Source organism: Martes martes (assembly GCF_963455335.1).
Source record: "Martes martes genome assembly, chromosome: 1".
NCBI lineage: Eukaryota > Metazoa > Chordata > Mammalia > Carnivora > Mustelidae > Martes > Martes martes.
The window spans coordinates 118468484-118490210 of NC_137888.1; the positions used below are offsets into that span (position 1 = coordinate 118468484).

The following is a 21727-nucleotide window of genomic DNA, read 5'->3' on the forward strand; positions in this document are numbered from 1 at the left end:
GTGGGAAGTCTCCCCAGCTAAACCGGCTCTGCATGGGAACCTGGCCCTCAAACCGTGTGCAAAGCCTGGGGTACAAAGAGTTAGTTAAACTCCGAGATGGGTCAGCACATTGTCTCTCTTGGGAGACACCCAGTATGGGGCCGTATCATAAATCTTTTCTGTATCTGTAGTTCCTCTTTCCTGAGCGAGTTCCAGACGTGATCTCATCCACTGCCCCTATATCCCCCGAATAATAATGGTGATAATTCGCATCTGCTCTGTGCTCTAGACTTAAAGGGCTTGCTTTCAAGTATATGTTCTCTCATTTAATGTCCACTTCAACTACGATGGGATAAGTACTGTTCCCATTCTATGGACATAGAAATGAGGTTTGGTGAGTTAAATGATCTGCAAATGCAGCTGGAGAAGCTCTGGGCCTTCTAACTCAGGTGTTCCTATTCCCGAATCCTTCTCACTGGATCTTTTGCCTCCCACAAGGAAGATGGGAGCAAAAACCTGTAACTCCCATTTTACTGATGGGGAGATGTTAAGTGGCCTTCATGGAAGGCATTGAGTAAGGAAAGAGAATCTAGGGAATTACCCTGTGTCAAGGTCATCCAGTACCAACTTATCTGGCCACCTGAAGCCATGATGGGATGTAATTTCTTGGAATAAATCTCAAACCCTATACTTTCTAACTTTATAAAAACTATTATCAGAGTGATAGCTATGGTGAGTGGGTCAGACTCAAAGTTTACATCTAAATAATGCTCTCTTCTCTAGCTGTATTTTTTTTATTTTTTAAAGAAGATTTTACTTATTTATTTTAGAGAGAGAGAAAGAGAGAAGAGAGAGTACAAGCACAGGGAAGGGCAGAGGGTGAGAATCTCAAGCAGATTCTGTGCACAGCCCAGGGGATCAATCTCCCAACCCTGAGACCATGACCCTGAGACCATGACCTGAGCCAAAAATCAAGAATTGGACACTCAAATGACTGAGCTACTCAGGTGCCCCAGCTGTATGTTTTAAGGCAAATGAGACTGACCTTGTGAATTCCCAAGACACTAAAGAGTCCATAATCTTAGGAAGAGTCCAAATCACATGAAGAAGAAAAACTGAAACATGTCTGTCACATGGATTTGGAATTCCCTTTTTAGCCTCACTTACTGCCCCCTTCCCTCAATGTTATTTTCAAATTCTAAGCATATGATGGACTAAAGTCCACCAGAGTTATTTCAAGCCTTACTTGGCATTGCTGAAGCTCAGATACATTATACAAAAGAGCCCACAGTGTGAAACACCATGGAGATATGTAATTACAGTGGAGGTTGCCAGTACTCAGCACGGTTGGCTCCTAGAATATAGCAGGTCTCTGAAACTCAAAGGGCAGTGCCTAGGGCTGGCTGGCATTTGCCCATGTACGCCAAGACAAATAAAGGCACCAGTCCCAATGAGACTTGGATGTCCCCTAATGTTATAGGATGCCTCGAGAGCTCAGCTCCCTCTGTCCCAAACCTGGCTTCCTTTCCAGGTGGAATAACTCAGACGTAATGCTTTGTTCCTGCCAGTACTTGGCAGCAGGCTTTTCTCCTGTTAAAAATGTATTCTAAACAAAATTAGTTCATGAAAATACCTCCGGTTGCTCACTGGCAGAGAAAAAAAAAAGACATATCTGCTTGGTGGGTTGTTCTTGTTGGTGATATGTGTTTTATTTTCTGGTTTGTGTCATATATAGCCTGAAGCTCTTCGGGGCCTCTTAGGGGCTGGTTCCTGGCACTTGTCATCTGTCCTAGCTGCCTCATCTGCCAGCAAGTTCTCCGAAGCCCCTACCCTTCAGCCTAGACACTGCTGATCTGCTCCAACACCCCAAATACCACAGCAAGGGAGCATTCACCCCATGGAGCTCTCAGGGGTTCGGGAAAATACTGCTCACCTGAAATACACCTGGGCCAGAGCTGAGCACTTTATGCTGGACCCTGACTGAGTCCCTTTTTCAGAAAAGATGGGACAGACATGAAGGGAGAAAAGTAGAGGAGGAGGAGAAGGGGAGAAGGGAAGAGGAGGAGGAGGAAGAAAGAGGCTACAAAGGCCACTGTTTTGAAGCACTCCCCACTACCACCACTCCTGCCACCACTAGTCACTCGGCTCCACTCCAGCCGGGACCCAGAGACTCCTCCCAGCATTGCCGTTCACGTGCACCTGCGGCGGGGAGCAGGAGAGCCTTGGAGGGCACTTATAAACTGCCATTTTCCGAAGCTTTCTCTTGGTAGAAGATTCTGAATCCTTGGCTTAAACCCAGCCCTCCATTTTTAATGCTTATTTTGCCTCTCTTTACATATTTATAACTGTACCTGGTTGTAATAACCTATAATTATAAATTACCAGACTCTGGGAAAGAGTAAGAAGTCTTCATATTAGAGACTTCACCGAAAAAATAAATAACATTTTAGATTACCATGGTAATCTGCAGTGCCATAGCAATCAATAACAGTGTATCCATTACTATGGATATATCCTTAAGTGAGAAAAGCCAGTGACCAATATACTCATGTACATATAGGGAAGAATATCTGGGAGAATAAATACCAATGTATTAGCCACTGTTAGACAACTGAGTGGGTGGATTATTTTTGTTCCTATTTGCTTGTCTGCTTTTCTATATTGAATATATGCAATTTTGTAATTAAAAATAAAGAATATAAATAAAAATAAAATGGAAACATTGTTTGGGAAAAAACTCTCCAAAGGATTGTTGAATAAGCTCTGTTTATCCTACTACTCTGAATGCATGTGTGCTAGAAGGGCTTTGGGGTCAGCCCACCTGGGTTCAAATCTTGTCTCCTGACCTTAAAGGATCCTCCTCTCTGGGCCTCATTCTTCATCTGGAAAACGAGGATAAATTAACAGTTACTCTAAAGGGTGGTTTCAAAGATTCTATGAGCTATTCTTTATAAATTATGCATTAAATAAATGGCATTTCTTATCATTACTTGTTCTGATAAGCTTCACCTTATAGCACAGGTTTAAAAATTGGCAAATTCTTTTCAAAGTATTTTTATCCCCCTGTATGCAAATCCATCGGGCCTCCCTCTAGTGTTCAGTCCAGCCAGCGCTAGCTTCTAGGGCAGCAAGCACACTCCTGAGGCCCATGGTACTCAGTGTGTCACAGAAATGGAAAGAAGAGGAAAGAGAAAGGAAATCGATTTGGTTTCTCTTCACCTGGGCAGGTTGACCTGTGCCGAAATTAATTATTGGAAGACACAGTAATAAACGGTTTGCTTTCAGAATCAATACTGGGCAGACAGGAGAGCTTTCCTCTGGAGCAGCCTTCCCTGTTTCCTTTCTAAACCGTTTCAATGATTTCTGAGAGACAGTAGCTTTATTCTTCCCATCCATACATTATTCTCGTTGTACATGGTAAATATGTTGTCACGCTGTGGAACTCTAGTGGTTACACTCTTGGTACCCTTCTTTTTTTTTTTTTTTTAAGATTGTTATTTATTTGACACACAGAGACAGAGATCACAAGTAGGCAGAGAGGCAGGCAGAGAGAGAGGAGGAAGCAGGCTCCCCACTGAGCAGAGAGCCGGATGCGGGACTCGATCCTGAGACCGTGAGATCATCCAGAGGCAGAGGCTTAACAGACTGAGCCCAAGGCAGAGGCTTAACCCACTGAGCCCAAGGCAGAGGCTTAACCCACTGAGCCACCCAGGCACCCTCTTGGTACCCTTCTAAGGAGGGCACCGAGTCTGAAAATTCTCTAGAATGGAGAGTGCTCTCACTTGGTGTCCAGACTCTCTTTTCTTCCTTCTCCCTTTCCTGGGGCCCCGTGGCAGGCTCAGCTCCAGCCCAGTCTCAGAAATCAAATGGAAACACACATCTCATCAACAGACCTCCACATCAGGTCCCCTTGGCAACCATCCAGCCCTGCCCAATGCCCAGTTTTGATCCCGTCCCTAAGAATCAGTCCTTCCTTACCTGATGTCTCAGGAACCCTGCCTCCAACTTGCAGCCTAGTAGCTGGAGCCTTGTTATCTATTGAGAGCCCTCCCACAGGCAAACTGCCCATTCTCCCCCTTGCATCTCTGAACACATTCACTCCTGGATGCCCAGTGGTGGGTACACAGTACCTACCGCCCCCAGGCAGAATGCACCATTATTCCATTTGTTTCCTTGGTTCTGATTGGTCAAATTAGATGGACATTTCTTCCATAATGTTTAACCTGAAGGTCAGGCTTCTCAGTACCCATAGCTGATCTGTCCTCTTGGCATTTGTATGGCATACTGAATGGCACAGTATGGTATTGGCATAAAATCAAATATATGGATGCAGGGGACAGAATGGAGAGTCCAGAAATAAAGCCGCACTTATAAGGTCAACTAGTCTATGATAAAGGAGGCAAGAATATAGAAAAGGGAAGAGACCTACTCTTCCCAACATGGTTAAGCAGCCCTCACCAAGCTGAGTGTTGAGAGATGACAATGGGGTACTTGTAACCCAGTCTGGAAGAGATTGAGGCTTAGAGGTATTCTATCATCACCACCCCATGGCCACCACTGCTGCCACAGAGGCCACTGTTCATCAAGCTTCTCCTATGAACCAAATTCTCTAGTAGGCACTTGCCATATGTTATTTCCAATAGTCACATCATTCCCCAGGGTAGCTGTCCCTAGATCCAGTTTAGAGAAGGGCACTGAGGCTCAGGGAAATAAAGTGACTGGCCCAAGACCAATACACAGCAAAGGAAACCATCAGCAAAACAAAAAAGCAACCTACTGAATGGTAGAAGACATTTGCAAATTACATATCCAATGAGGAGTTGATATCCAAAATATATAAAGAACTTCTATAACTCAACACCAATAAACCAGATAATCCAATTAAAAAAACCAGCAGAGAACCTAAGTAGACATTTTCCCAAAAAAGATATACAAATGACCAACAGACATAAGAAAAGAGACACAACATCACTAGGCATCAGGGAAATGCAAATCAAAACCACAATCAGATATCACTTTATCTCAGAAGGGTTAAAATAAAAAACATGAGAAATGTTGGCAAGGATATGAAGAAAAAGGAACCTTCATGCACTATTGGTAGGAATGAGACCATGTAGCCACTGTGGAAAAACATTGCGAAGACTCCTCAAAAAATTAAAAGTAGAACTACCATATGATTCAGTAATTCCACTATGGGTATTTACCCAAAGAATACGAAAACACTAAATCAAAAAGATATTTGTACCCCTATGTTTACTGGAGCGTTTTTTTCTAATAGCCAAGATATGGAAGCAACTCAAACCCAAGTGGCCATTGATAGATGATGTAAAAAGACAGATAGATAGATAGAAAGATAGTGTAAAAAGATGATGTGGTGTGTGTATATGTGTGTATAAAGGAATATTAATATATATTTAAAATATGTATTAAAGGTTCTTAATGGAATATTAATATATAATATAATAATATTCATACAATGGAATATCACTCAGCCATAAAAAAGAATGAAATCTTGCCATTTGCAACAACAACAACTTAGAAGTTATAGTGCTTAAGTGAGAGAAGTCATTCAGGGATACGCAAATATGACTCAAATGCAGAATTTAAGAAACAAAATAAATGAACAAAGAAAAAAAGAGACAAAAAATGAACTCAAATACAGAGAATAAACTAGTGGTTTCTAGAGGGGAGGTTAATGGGGGGGATGGGTGAACTAGATAAAGGGATTAATAGAACATTTATATTGATGAGCACTGAGAAATATATAGAATGGCTGAATTATGATATTGTACACCTGAAACTAATAGAAGACTGTATCTTAATCATACTTGAATAAAAAAAATTGAAAAAAAGAAATACCTAACTCATTAATGTTATAAGGATTAAGTGAGTTAATATAAGAAAAATAGAACAGTGTCCAGCACACAGAAAGTACTCAGTACGTGTTATGCTACTATCATTATTGTTGTTGGTGTTAGGGTCTCTTCAATAGGGAGAAGCAAAAAGTATCTATCAATGAACATGATACACTGAATCAAAAGAAGTATGACTAGATGAGCTATCTTGGACTTAGAATGAATATACTGAACATAAAATCAGTATACAGTATATTTTTTTAATTTAATTTACTTTTTGGGTATTTTCTTTTTTTCCCTTTAAAATTCTTTTGGAAAAGGCCAATATTATTCATCTCTCAAAAAAGAATTTTTGCGGGGCGCCTGGGTGGCTCAGTGGGTTAAAGCCGCTGCCTTCGGCTCAGGTCATGATCCCAGCGTCCTGGGATCGAGCCCCGCATCGGGCTCTCTGCTCAGCAGGGAGCCTGCTTCCTCCCTTCTCTCTCTGCCTGCCTCTCTGCCTACTTGTGATCTGTCTGTCAAATAAATAGATAAAAAAAAAATCTTAAAAATAAAATAAAAATAAAATAAAATAAAAATATTTAAAAAAAAGAATTTTTGCATGAGAGAAAGAACTTCACTACATGTAAGCTAAAGAGGAAGAGGGTTAACGATACAGTATGATGATAGCTATCCCAGCTGGAAAAATCATGGAAACTTAGTGGGGCTGGAAATGCACATAGTAAGGATTACCATTTCCTCTTGTCAAGATTGGTTTCTTAGGAATTAAACTGAAATGATTTTTTAGGGTTTTTTTTTTTTCGATTAAAAAAAAAAAACATGGAAGAGTCCAAAAACCTCACTCAAAATATGACACAAAAAATGCTTCTTGTCAAGTGTCAGATCCTGGGCAGGGCCGGCCAGGTTGATCCCAGCTCAGTGCAGTCTCACTAATTCTAACAGGGTGCCTCTCAGGCCCCAGGCTATATGGTTCTGGGGCTTGCGTTCTTATGAATATTCATCCAATCTACTTCTCTTCCATTTATCATGAATTGGAATTGGAAGGGATCTCAGAGATAATCGGACCTGATATCCATCCCACAAAGAAATCCTCTCTGTATCATTCATTTACTTTTTCAAGTGCCAATTGCATGTTAGGCTCCCTGTGCTAGGCATTGAGATAAAAAGACTAATGAGACAAAATTCATGCTCTAAGAAAGTCACAGTCCAGCTGGGGAGTGAGGCTGTATAAAATTAATGATGACACTGCACGATAACTGCCATGATAGGGATATGGCTAAAATAAGTGGATGCCTAGAAAAGGGGCATTCAACCAAACGGTGGAAACCACTTCTGAGAAGAGAAGATACTTGACATGACTGTTTCAAGATGAACAGAAGCTGCCGGGGGTGGTCAGACTTAAATAAATGGGAGCGATAAAAGAGCAGACAGCACTGACACTTGAGAGCATGGGATGTTCAGGTACAAACGGGGACATAAGAAGTATGGGGGGGGGCGGTAAAGGGAGCACATGAGGGATAAGAGATAAAGCCAGAGAGGCAGTAGCCAGGTCATAAAAAGGTTTATGATATCAATAGTTTGAATTTGTGGCAGTGTAGGGAAGGATTTAAGAAGACTATGACGAGTCAGGGAAAACAGGAGGATAGTGTGACAAACCAAAGATGAGATAATGAGACTCTGATCTCAGGCAGTGGCAATAGAGATGAAAGCAAAGGGACACATAAAGAGGTAGCATCATAGGACTTTGCAAAGGATTCATGAGGTGTGAGAGCAAAGTAGAAGTCAAGAATGACTCCCAAGTTTCTGGCTTGAGCAACTGGGTTGTTGGTGTCCCTCCCTGGCGTGGGGAATACAGGAAGAAGAACACATCTGGAAGGGGTGGAAAATGAAAAAATAAATTTTGGATACACTGGATTTGAGAACCCTCCAAGAAATCTAAGTAGATGTGTCCACAGAGTTAACGGGTTTATGAATAGGTTGCTCTGGGGTGAGATCAGAGATAAGACATGGATTTCAGAGCCATCAGACTAAGGGTGGCAGTTGAGGCTAAGACAGAGTATAAAATCATGCCTGGGGTGTACTGTGAGAAGAGATGGTCTGAGGAAATCCTTGGGAAAAGGGAGAAGAGTCTAAGAAGGACCAGCCAGAAAGACATAAGGAAACTAAGAGAGCATGGTGTCATGGAAGGCTGGGAGGAGAGAATTTAAAAAGGAGGAAATGGTCGACAGAGTCAAATGCCTTCCGAAGACCATTTAATATCTGAAAAGTGTCCTTTGGATTTAGCAACAAAAAAGCCCAGTTGAAGACTTGGATAAGATTATCCTCATTTGCCCAGAGGGAACAGAAGTCCAATGGCAGGGGTTAAAGCGCATCTAGGAGATGAGGAAGTAGAGGTGACAAAGACTCTTCTCTCAAACACCTGGGCTATGAAGGAAAGGAGAAGCACAGAGAAAGCAGTCTAAACTACCAGAAAAGATAGTTCAAGTTTCTTTTTATTCACTTTTTTGTTTGTTCATTTTTAAAGTAGGAAAGACTTGAGGATTTTTATATCCTAAGGGAATAAAGGGTCACCTCTACCGGAAAACCTTGAGTGGTAAGAAGCACACGACATCACAAAGTATTTCATTCTGATTTTGGACAGCTCATAAAAATCAAGTATGGGTTAGAAGTTATATCTGAATGAAGCTAAAATTGGCTTCACTATCCCTTCCACCCTTATCTCTTCTACAGGAAGCCTTCAACTATGGAGCCTATTGCCCTGGCTTCCATAAAACACTATTTACTCAAAGCAGAATATATCCAGTTACTTGGATTTCACTATCCTAGCAGTCTTCTCACAATCAAGTACAGTTTGCCAATATCCTTTTGAATATATATTTTCTCAAATTAGGCACAATACTACATATGTGATTTAAATAGCCAATGGACAGAGAAATCCTTACTTCTCTGGTTAGATTATACAGTTGACCATTGATCGACAATGAGCTTGAACCAAGTGGGGCCATTTATTTGTGGGTTGTTTTTTTTTTTGATAAATACAGTAGAGTCCTGTAAATGTATTTTCTCTTCCTTATTTTTTTTAACATTTTTCCTTTCTCTAGTTTACTTTGTTGTAAGAATATAGCACATAATATATATAAAACATAAAAATATGTGTTAATTGACTATGTTATCAGTGAGTCTTCTTGTCAACAGCAGGCTATTAGCAGTGAAGTTTTTGAGGAATCAAAAGTTATATGCAGATTTTTGACTACACAAGGGGTGGTGCCTGACCCCTGTGTTATTCATGGGTGAACTGTGTTTTAATTTACATCATTACTCAAAAGCCTTTACTATTTCTCTCTGCTTTAAGAGCAAAGTCTAAGCCCTTTCATCTAAAGGTCAATGCTCTTGAGAGTTTAGACACAACCTATACTCCTTTGAGCTTTTCTACAATGATTCGTTCTCTTTCATGCAGAATCTTCGACTCTCAACAACATAAAGATGTTTTATTTACAGTGTCACAAAATTTACAGGAGATGCCGGGGAATTTGAGGACTGTCATCACCCCCATGTTTTCCCTTGAACCGGAAGTGAAATCATAACAGAACAGCATTTCCCACACCCTCATTGTGATAGAGCAGACCATGGTCCTTTCCAGTAGCAGTCAGTTTTTTTCCCTCTTCTTATACCTCTATTACTTCTCCATATTTTTTACTACCCTCAGGTTTGTAGATCTCATACGGATGTGATCCCTTCTGATATATGTTCATCCTTCCTGTTAAAATGAGTCCTTTAAACAAAAAATCCTTTTCTCTCACTGTTTTCTAGTTAAAAGCTCAATACCCTAAAGTCTCAGGAATGTTTATTATATTTGTATTCTGGTATTAAAATTTAAGTATATATATAAGTATATATACATATTGTAATGTGTTTTTTACATACATATACACATATACATATGTATATATACATATATACATATGTATATACGTATATACATATATACATATGTATATACATATATACATATGTATATGTGTATATGTATGTAAAAACATATTACAATATGTATATATACTTATGTATATATACATATATATGCCTATATATATATAAATATACAGGCAATTGTATTTGTATTCTCCTACCTAAGATGACCTAAGGGCATCTCCTTCACAAGGTGCTTCTTTCTATGCCACTTCTATGGTGCCCCACCTTACTAGGATAATTTTCTCCTTCCACTTCAAAGTTTACTTCCATCTTTCTAGATAGAGCAGCAAAGCTTTCTGCCAGACCTTTCCCAATCTTTAGGAGATGCACTCTTCCCTTGCCAGAAGTCCATCATCCTGGCTGTGTAGGGTATACTCCAGAACACTTCTGAAAACACCATCTACATAGGCAGCCATTTGTTTTTCAATGTCTCCCCTCTTTTCCACAGTCCCTGCCATCACATGGAACAAGAGATAAGAATGTCACCAGTGCTTTTGAGTCCTTCAGTTCAGTCCTTAAGTCCAGAACTTAAAATCATTAGGAATGCAGTATCAATTTCTTCTGAATGTGCCATTTGTTCCACAGAGGAAGCACCAAAAGTGGGGGGGGAGGGGTCAATTCGTGGTCTTGATAAGAGGTTCTTGGTAGACTATAATATCTTGGATATTGGCTCTGATCCCCTCTCAATTTCTACATCAAGTGTATATAAAGTGACCTTCAAAACCCATAGTTGGGAGTTCTCCAGAATATAACCTATCTTTCTTCTTCCTGAGAGTGGTCCCAAAAGCCCTCCCATCAGCTCATGCAACTTTTCGCTGGTGTTCGTGGAGGGAATGTCTTGAATCCCCTCAAGTGGGATGAACGCCATGCAAGATCCAAAGGGTAATAAGATTGTTCTTCATTTCTTCCACTTGCCCACTTCATGGCATTAATTTCTCTGTATCTTCCTGGCTTTCATCCTCACTATTTTTTTTCATCCTGCTGAAGAAACTTTTGTCCTCTCCAAGAAGCTGGAGTGTGAAACAGCATCTGTTGAAGCTTTCCCACCTTTTCCTTCTGCTTGCATCTGCAGTTGCTATAATTGGTCACCATCTCAGGCATGAAAAGAAAGATGGAATTTACTCCAAAGATCACCACGCCATCCCCTAGGTAGGCATATTTATTGGATCACCAAATGAACTAATGGTTTATCTGGGTTTCACCGAAAAGTGTTCCTTGAAAACCCTGAAAGGATAAAGATTATGCTTCCTTTCAAATCATGGGACTTCTTATAGGGTTAGAATATGTTTAATGCACGTTTCTCTTTGGATCATGATTTCCTCAAGACGGAAACTGTTATATCTCTTTCATTTCTCAAGGTGCCTGACAAAGACTTGATGGGCTTGGGAACTGATGAGTACTGCTGTCTGTCTGAGGGCAGGGGCTTTACCTTGAAGATCTTTAACAGGTAAGGTCACTGATAGGTCTACTAAAATGTTTCCCTTCCATTTTGCCTATTGTGACCCCAAGACTCAGAATGATTTTTTAAGTGTTTTCTATCCAAGTTTGAGAAAAAAGCAAGAGTCAGACAAACAACTAACCAGAGATTGTTGAATGAAGTGCTTAATTGTGCAATATATATATATATACATATATATATATTGCACAATTAAGCACTTCATATATACATATATACATAAATTTATATTTCTTTAAATCTTCCTTTAAATGGTCTGTTCTTTCAAAAATGTTACACAAAAGCTATTTAATAAGCTTAGCTTTAAATGTGATTTGGTACTTTGAGATTTTAGATAATATATATTTGAGTGCAAATGATCGCTAATTTTTTTACTAAGCTAGCTTACAGAAAGTCTGGCATTCCAGATAATGAGGTCATAAAGCAGACCACTCACAGAGCCCGCACAGCTGCTATCTAAACCACAGGCACTTGAGTACTTTCCTTCTGAGTAATAGCAAATATCTCAGGACAAAATAACAGTACCATAGCCCATACTCCCTCTGGGCACATGTGGACACATGTATCCCCTTACAGTCACACTATGACGGGCAGCAACTCTAGCTTATGCTTGTTTATACTCCTGATAATGACTACCGTGCAACATAAATATATATAAAAATATAATAAGTGTCTTTTCGGGCACCTGGGTGGCTCAATTGGATGGGTGGCTGCCTTCAGCTCAGGTCGTGATCCCGGACTCTCGGGATCGTGTCCCTCATCGTGCTCCCAGCTCCATGGGGAGTCTGCTTCTCCCTCTGACCTTCAGCCCTCTCATGCTCTCTCACTGTCTCGCTCTCAAATAAATAAATAAAAATCTTAAAAAAATATATAATAAGTGTCTTTGGAAATCTGATGAACTCTATAGCCTGAGTCATGTGATGAGTTTATAGGCAACTTAAGTAAAGTGTCTACCAGGACCAGAAGGTTTCCCACTAGGGCCCAGGTCTTCTATCTGAGCACAGAGAATCTCAGTAGCTTGGACTAGAAATATTTATAGAGACAGACCCCCTCGTGCACACATGGCCCCAGACTCTCCCACCTGCCTGTCAGGAGCCTCCCCTGGCAGCAATAAGTACCAGAGGGGGTGGGGGGGGGGGAGGAGCTCCCTTTCCTTTCAGCTCTGCTTCCAGGGAGACTATTCAAAGGGTGCCATCTGCAGGATGGAGTGAGGACCATAAATACTTCGTTTCCTCCAAATGATCAGTGCATTTGTTTAAAATGTGTTCAAGAGCTAATAAACACAAAATGTAAGGTCATGGTTTACTACATTAATTCTTCCCAGATATAACTGATATTTCTACTATTGTCTTAAATGTCTTTACATGATCTCATGTAAGGAGAGGCAGAGGCGTATTTGTTCCAGGAGTTCACACTGCCCTTGGGGATCTCCCTGTGCATTGGAGGACAGTAAGAGAGAGAGAGAGCACGCCCTTTCCTGCCTGGATCATCTCCTTTCTCACCACTTGAGCGTGATGATCACATTGCACAGAACAAAGCAGAATTGAGGCTGCTGCCAGTCCATCTGCCTTTGCCGCAATCACGTTGGTTTTCCAATGTGGACTACCAATTCCAGGATGCTAGGCAACTCCACTCCCTTCCCCAGAGTGGGGATGAGAAAACAAAACAGGACTTATTACTAGACTACGAGATTCATCTCTAAAGACCGACTTACAGGGCAATATGGCAACTTCATGGCCCCTTACTTATGTGAGCCCTCTGTTGTCCACATCTGTCCCCTTTCCAGAGGGAAAACTTCGAAAAGCATGAGCCCTTTCAAAGGTAAAACTCTCTCTCCTAAGAAAGACACCATCTTCCCTGAAAGGGACAGGGAGAAGTGGATTATAGCAAGACATTACTCACTGGCAGAGCCTGGGAAAAGTTGTATGTCAAATGGAATGGCCACAGCAGCGTCTCCTCTCCACACCCCCTACTCTTGCTCTTTGTTCTGTACTCTTCAAGAGCCAACTGGCACTCTGAAATGAATTTTACACTCAAGTCCCATACTTCACTAAGGAAGGGCAGCATGAAGTTAGGGTAAAAACATGACTCCGTGGTCAGACAGACCTGAGCTTGAATCCTAGCAGAGCTACTGACAAGCCCGATGGTATGGGCACACTGAAGAATTTTCTGAGTTTTAGTGTTCATCTTCTATAAAAAAAGGCTAATACTATCCACCACTCGGGACTGGTGGATGAAATACATAATGGAAACATAGGCTCTCAAAAATGTGTCCATTCTTTCTTTAATATGAATTTAAGTGAATATGTCTCTGCTACTAATTGGAAGGCACTGTCCCATGTGAAAGGCTTATCAGGCACCAGTAGGAAGGTAGGGGAGCAGTTGGGAGAAGCCAGGTTAGAGTCTGGGCGGCAGCCAGGCTTCCTGGGTTGTAACAACGCACAAAACAATAGTGCCCTCAAGGGCCAATAACCAAGGCTGGCATTGCCTCTGAGGCTGCAGCAGGAAGAGGGCGAGGGGGCGCTGGCTGGCTCAGGGCTGTGGGATATCCTTTCTGAGTGAGGAAGGGCTGAGTCACAGGAAAGCCAAGGGGCAAGAACATCACAGCTGTGGGATGGCTCCATCCCAATAGACTGCCCCAGACACCACAACCCCACTCTCAGCAGACAGGGGTCCATGTGGCCCTGTCCCACCCTTTGTCCCCTGACAGATAGCAGAGGCACCCAGAATGTCTGGACACTCAGATATTTTGGGTCTGTGCTATATCCAGAGGCCTATATGGCCCGTGTCTATATGACATGGGTGTGATCCAGCCCATTCTGCTGAAGGTCTTTGTAGGGATGAGGCTTGTTTTTTTGTTGTTGTTGTTTTTGTTTTTTTGTTCTTGTGGTGGTAGCAGAATATACATAATGTAAAACGTTTTAAGTTCAGTGGCATTAAGTAAATTCACACTGTTGTGCCACCACGACCACCATCCCTCTCCAGAACTCTTATAAAGTTGAAACTCTGGATCCATTAAATAATAACTCTCTATTCCCTCCCTTGCCCCAGCCCCTAGCAACCATCATTCTACTTTCTGTCTCTATGAATATGGCTACTCTGGGTTCTTCATATAAATGGTCTCCTATTTGTCCTTTCGAGAATGACTTATTTCACATAGCATAATTTCATCTGGTCACTTGGGTTACTCCCACCTTTTTGCTATTGTGAATAATGCTGCTCTGAACACGGGTATACAAGAATCTTTTCACATCCCAGCCTTTAATTCTTCTGAGTATATATGTAGAATCAGGATTGCTGAATCATATGGTAAGTCTATGTTTAATTTTTTGAGGAAATGCCATACAGTGACTCCATCACTTTATATTCCCACCAACTGTGCACAAAGATCCTATATGAGGCTTTCTCTATTGCATGGGTTGGGTCTAATCCATCTGTATTCCCAGCTTGAGGTCACTAGTGACTCAGTCTTTCTGGCACCTGCCAGGCCTCTCACATTCCAGAACACACTTGGAGCTTCCTTAGAGATGTGGTTTGCTCCCATCACTCTCCTGTCCTCCAGCAGATCCCTTTGGTTCTTGGCAGGGCTCACCTTTGGCATCCATGGCTCACCCACAGTTTTGTCTAGGGCTGGTAGCCTCCCGGCATGGGGGCTAGCACTCTGCACGACCCTCAGGAAGACACCCACCGTGAGGACTGCCCACGTGGTGGGATGGGAGCTGGGCCTGGTTATAGCTGTGGTAAACGATAGCTCTGTCATCCTCCCTCTTGTTCCATACTGATCCCCTGACAGATGCCCCTTCCCTGCTTCATTCTTAGGTCTTAGTTCCTACTGCAACTGATCATGTCTGACAAGATAAATGGACAGAGTAGTATTTCATCTTGAAGATGAAGATGCTCAGGACCCATGGAAGAACTCCCCAAAGGAAACAAACATAAGAGATATATACAAATATATATAGAGAGAAATATAAGAGAGTTAGGATAAAATTGAGGGGCTTCAGGCTCAGAACCAAAAACCCTCTTCTATCCCTCCACCATGAAGCCAAATGGTCAAGGCCTCTCATGGCATCTTTGTGTAATTAGATAAAAATGCCCTTTTGGGATCAGGTGTACAGCTCAGCTAAAAGGCAAAATATTATACCATATTCTCTGGGCACAGTCAGCCTTGCAGAAGCAGGTGCCATCTCTTCCTCCGGATCCTGGAGGACACACAGTTCTGCAAGCAGACCTAAGGCTGATTTCCAGCTCCCACTTGCCTGTGTTGATAACCATAAGCAGTAGTTCTGGGCTGTCGATGTTCCCAGTGTCAGTTCCTTCTGCCATCACCACCTTGGGGACAAGGCATTTACAGATCCTGCTGGCAGGAAGATTTTCTCTGAAGACCCGAAACTAAGGGTCTATCACTCACCTAGTGATCCAAGAGCAGACAAGTGTCTCCTTGCATCAGGCAGGAAGGCAGCCCTGACTGGGCCCTAAACCCGACGTGCCTCAGCAAATACCAAAACCGCAGCCCTGGCCTCCCTCACCCAGCTACACACACACACACACACACAATCACACACAGCTTCTCACCTGAGCCACCTCTTCGAAGTCATCGTGCCTCTTCTGCAGGGCCCGGGCTCGATGCAGCGACTTCCCCACCCCGGTGTGTTTGCTGAGAAAGGCCTCACCGTGGTTTTCAATCCAGTCCAACACCTGTTCAGAGAAGGAGGACAGAAACAATGACTCCCTGGCAGAAGGAAAGCCATGTGACAATAGCAGCGACCGCCAGCGTCCTGGAGTTCCCATCCCCATCAGAAAGCAGCAGTCCAGCTGGACATGTTCAGCCCACCGTGGACCCAGGGATTTCATTACTGTCATTGGTAACGTAATGCTCCCACCCTTAACTAAAGTCAACTCATCTTCGATTGCCAGAATAGTCCCTCGTTACTCTTTCAGTTTTCCCAGCCTTGTTTAGTCCATTATTTTAAACAAGCTACACAGACTGTCAGGCACAGTTTAAGCCCCTCATTAACCCACTTGGAGTTAGTGACCCACATAAAGTCAGGCACACGGGCAGAAAATGAGGCAGTGTCAGCTCAGGGTGATTGCTAGGCCCTGACGGCTTACTCATCCCTTACTTCCCCATAAAAATGCTCACAGCAATGCTCACAGGGACCCTGCCTCCTTGTGCTCCTGGACTCCCTTCCTAATCTCGAGAGGAAAGTTGGCACTGGTTAGGCCCTACCTGGCTGCTCCAGAGAGTGGTCACCAGGACAACTGTCCTTTCTGGCTTCCTTCCACCCCTCTCCTCCAATCAGCCCCAGCCACCCAACCAAATAAAATAAGGTCTTACATCCTAAGGCCTTTAGTATCTACGGTTTCTCCTGGAAAAAAGTGGAGACCGCATGTTTTCCTAGGCTTCAGATGGAGTGATTTGGCCTTGGGACATTTCCCTTGGTATTTAGAGAAGCTGGAATAGACATGGCTGGAGGAGTAGAGGGATGAAGGAGGGGATGCTGAGAAGGTGAGAAAATATATTGTCCTCAGGGGCACTGGACAGGGTGAGTAGAAATCCCTTAGCAGAAGCCTTGAAATGGAGGGAGGACGAAAGCCTTTAACGTCTGTTTTGCATTCACGCCGATGGCCCAACAAACATGTGCCTCCAAGAGTTGGCACTCAGTAAAGCAGGTGGCCACAATTAAACAAGTTAGAGTGTACAGCCACACACCTGCTAGAGATCCTGCCAAGACAACTGAGCCTACTCTATTCTGGCTATTCTGGACTTACCCTGAACATTTGGTTAATGATATACTCGCCGCCTCAGGTTCTAGAAGGACTTTCTGGAAAAAATGATCTAGAAGAAACAGGCCTGTTTTAAAGGATGCTTAAGGGGGGCCCTGGGTGCTCCATCGGTTGGGCACCTGCTTTCAGCTTAGGTCATGATCTCAGTGTCCTGAGAGTCTGCTTCTCGTCTCCCTCTGCCCCACCACCCTGCTCTTGCATGTGCACATTCTCTCTCTCTCAAATAAATAAATACATTCTTAAAATAAATAAATAAAAAGATGCTTTAGTCCATTCCACTGTTTCTTCTACAGACTGCCCCATGGCAAGCAGACAGACCAAATAATCCCATGAACTACAGGCATGGGAGTTCTGTCTCCAGAGAATCTAGTCTTTGGCTTCACTTTCTTTAACATTTGAAATAAATTACACCTGCAATTGCACAAAGTATGGAAGCCTTCAAAGTCTTAGTGACACTACCATAAGGCCCACAACAAGATGGATATTAGGTCAGAGAAATGTACGCAAGAATATAAAAACGAGATTTAACAAACATCCGTTTAACAAAACTGGAATGTCAGACAATTGCCCATTAAAAAAGAGAAAAGAAGGGCTTTTTAGGAAATGACTATATAAACACTGGGTGTAGAGATTTAAATATTTTATATAACAAATTCTGGCAATATATGTTTTTAATATTCTAGAGGCATGTCTATGAAAAGAAATTGCAGTAGTAAATGAACTGGGTTTTTACCTTTTGCAAACACTGAAAGGCAGCCCTGAAAGGAAATCTAAATATCCCTTTCTTCGAAGAAAGGAGAGCCCACATCTCTCTAGAACTATGTATGGGGGAATTTCAGCAATAAAAACAAAAATCAGGAGAGTGCATTTTTACTTGACTTGACACAACGTGAAACCACAATTTTCTATTGTAAAGAGGATGATGAACAACAGCACTCAAGGTCAAAGAGAAATATTTCTAGTCACAAAGTTTTCCATGTCTTACATACCATCGAAAGTGCAGTTTTATAATCTTCATGCATATTTAAATTTTTGTTAATCCCACAAAGTGAAGCTTATGGATAATTTTGATAATTTTTATATATTAAACTTATATTAATCCCATGAAGTGAAGTTTATGGATAATTTTGATAATTTTTCTTTAAGATTTTATTTATTTGACAGAGAGAGAGAAATCACAAGTAGTCAGAGAGGCAGGCAGAGGGGGAGGGGAAAGAAGGCTCCCCACTGAGCAGAGAGCCCAATTCGGGGCTAGGTCCCAGGACCCTGAGATCATGACCTGAGCTGAAGGCAGAGGCTCAACCCACTGAGCCACCCAGGCACCCCAATTTTGATAATTTTTATATACAAAAGAGCTGTCTTGTGGCTTTTGATGATTTCTTCAGAATTTATGATAGATTTTCAAATTACAATTTTGTTTTTTTAGGTGTGAGCAGTTAAGTGTGACCTGCTTGTCTGGCAATGTTTTAATGAGTTTATTTTATTTCATTTCATTTTGTATCTCTAGTTTTAATAAAATTTGTTATGCTAAAACAAATGAGTTTAAGAGGAAAGCTTTCCATCTACTGGTTCACAAATGGTTAGCTTTTATACTCCCCAGGGGTAATTTCACAACTTGTAAACTTCTCTCAAAAAGCAATTTGTGTTCTATTTAAGATCTTTTGCTTTCTTTAAAATGTCAATTCACTGTCAGTTAATGACACTTAAGTTGACTTAATTAGCTCTACCTTAACCTCTTAAAAATCTATTATTCTGTACTGTCATTTGCAAATATCTTCTCCCATTCCGTGGGTTGCCTCTTTGTTTTGATGACTGTTTCTTTTGCTGTGCAGAAGCTTTTTATCTTGATGAAGTCCCAGAAGTTCATCTTTGCCTTTATTTCCTTCACCTTTGGAGACATATCTTGAAAGAAGTTGCTATGGCTGATATCAAAGAGGTTACTCCCTATGTTCTCCTCGAGGATTCTGATGGATTCCTGTCTCACGTTGAGGTCTTTTATCCATTTCGAGTTTATCTTTGTGTACGGTGTAAGAGAATGGTCAAGTTTCATTCTTCTACATATAGCTGTCCAGTTTTCCCAGCACCATTTATTGAAGAGACTGTCTTTTTTCCACTGGATATTTTTTCCTGTTTTGTCAAAGATTATTTGACCATAGAGTTGAGGGTCCATATCTGGGCTCTCTACTCTGTTCCACTGGTCCATGTGTCTGTTTTTATGCCAGTACCATGCTGTCTTGGTGATCACAGCTTTGTAGTAAAGCTTGAAATCAGGTAACGTGATGCCACCAGTTTTATTTTTGTTTTTCAACATTTCCTTAGCAATTCGGGGTCTCTTCTGATTCCATACAAATTTTAGTATTATTTGCTCCAGCTCTTTGAAAAATGACAGTACAGATAAAAGGTTGATATCCAGGATCTATAAAGAACTCCTCAAACTCAACACACACAAAACAGATAATCATATTAAAAAATGGGCAGAAGATATGAACAGACACTTCTCCAATGAAGACATACAAATGGCTACCAGACACATGAAAAAATGTTCATCATCACTAGCCATCAGGGAGATTCAAATCAAAACCACATTGAGATACCACCTTACACCAGTTAGAATGGCCAAAATTAGCAAGACAGGAAACAACGTGTGTTGGAGAGGATGTGGAGAAAGGGGAACCCTCTTACACTGTTGGTGGGAATGCAAACTGGTGCAGCCACTTTGGAGAACAGTGTGGAGATTCCTCAGGAAATTAAAAATAGAGCTTCCCTATGACCCTGCAATTGCACTGCTGGGTATTTACCCCAAAGATACAGATGTAGTGAAAAGAAGGGCCATCTGTACCCCAATGTTTATAGCAGCAATGGCCACGGTCGCCAAACTGTGGAAAGAACCAAGATGCCCTTCAACGGATGAATGGATAAGGAAGATGTGGTCCATATACACTATGGAGTATTATGCCTCCATCAGAAAGGACGAATACCCAACTTTTGTAGCAACATGGACAGGACTGGAAGAGATTATGCTGAGTGAAATAAGTCAAACAGAGAAAGTCAAGTATCATATGGTTTCACTTATTGGTGGAGCATATCAAATAATATAGAGGACAAGGGTAGATGGAGAGGAGAAGGGAGTTGAGGGAAATTGGAAGGGGAGGTGAACCATGAGAGACTATGGACTCTGAAAAACAACCTGAGGGTTTTGAAGGGGCGGGGTGGGAGGGTGGGGGAACCAGGTGGTGGGTATTAGGGAGGGCACAGATTGCATGGAGCACTGGGTGTGGTGAAAAAACAATGAATACTGTTACGCTGAAAATAAATAAAAAATTAAAAAAAAAAAAAAAAAAAATCTATTATTCATATTTGATAGACTTTTATTAGCTTAAACATAATTTTGATTGCTCTGTGATTTTACATTGCCCCATTTAGTCTAGCTTCTGTCATCAGAACTGAAGCTGTGGGGAACCCACAAGCAACCTCAATGAAGATGCAGAGACGGCACAGAAGTCAATTTAACAAATAAAATGGCAAATTATTTAGCATGTGAACAAAATTACTTTAATAATCCATAGAGACTGAAAAAGTACCCGAGGATAGAGAAACATAATCACTAAGGAAGTATTGTTTAAAATGCTGATTTCTGACCTTTTTTTTAAAAAAGATCTTATTTATTTATTTGACAGAGAGAGAGAGAAATCACAAGTAGGCAGAGAGGCAGACAGAGAGAGGGGGAAGCAGGTCCCCTGCTGAGCAGAGAGCCCAATGTGGGGCTCAATCCCAGGACCCTGAGATCATGACCTGAGCCGAAGGCAAGAGGCTTAACCCACTGAGCCACCCAGGTGCCCCATGATTTCTGGCCATTTTGTGTCGGACAGTTCAGTTGGAGCCAGCCTTATCTGACACACATTTAGACCCCACGTCCCCCAGTTCTGGGAGTACAATCTAGCTTTGCCCCAGAGAAATGTGCTTTCTGAGCAGACACCAACAGTGTCTGATAATTACATCACACCCTGCAAATTAACATGCAGCACTGGAAAGCAGGCTATCCCACAGTTTCTGGTGCATCCCAGACTCAGGACAACACTGGTTGAAGACTAAATTGCATTTCTAGCCAAATCCCTGGAAGCCCTCTAAACTGTAAGCACCCATCAAGGCACCCTACGCTAGCTACCCCTGTTTAATTCTCTCATCTACAAACTTTTATTTAAAATAATCAATTATCAATTTTAGTCAAGATAGGACAGGAGGATAGTTAGTAATACCTATGAATGACTTTGAATTGGTTTTCAAGTGTTTCCAACATAGAAGGTTTTACTTTTTAGTTTGTGCCTGCAGGTTCTTCATAGAGCAAAGAAGCACATGGGGGATGTGAATGTCACTGGATTCAGACAGATACTTATTAGTCTTATTGTGCCCCAGGGCTGGGCCCCAGAACAGCCCAGGATGCAGTATTAAACAAGGCAGGCAGGGCCTTGACTCTGGGAACCTAGTCTATGGTGGGAACAGGCACCACACAGGAGATCACACAATTGGTCATCAGTTGCAGTGGGGAAAGGGCCAACAATCAGGGAAGGCCTCTCTGAAGAAGTGAGGGTGTAGCTGAGCGCTGAGTAGGACTTAACCAAGAGGAGGACTTAACCAAGCCAGGAAGGAAAAACATTAGCATAGCCCGAGTAGTGGTAAG

General features: G+C 41.9%; 1 protein-coding gene across 1 annotated transcript in view; it reads right to left on the minus strand.

Annotated features, from left to right (window-relative positions):
• Positions 1-21727, minus strand: part of LOC308345505 (kalirin-like) — a gene marked incomplete at its 3' end in the record, with an annotated part of 186222 nt that overhangs the window by 151879 nt on the left and 12616 nt on the right. Inside the window, exon 2 of the mRNA XM_080807708.1 lies at positions 15838-15960. The remainder of the gene's footprint in view (positions 1-15837; positions 15961-21727) is intronic.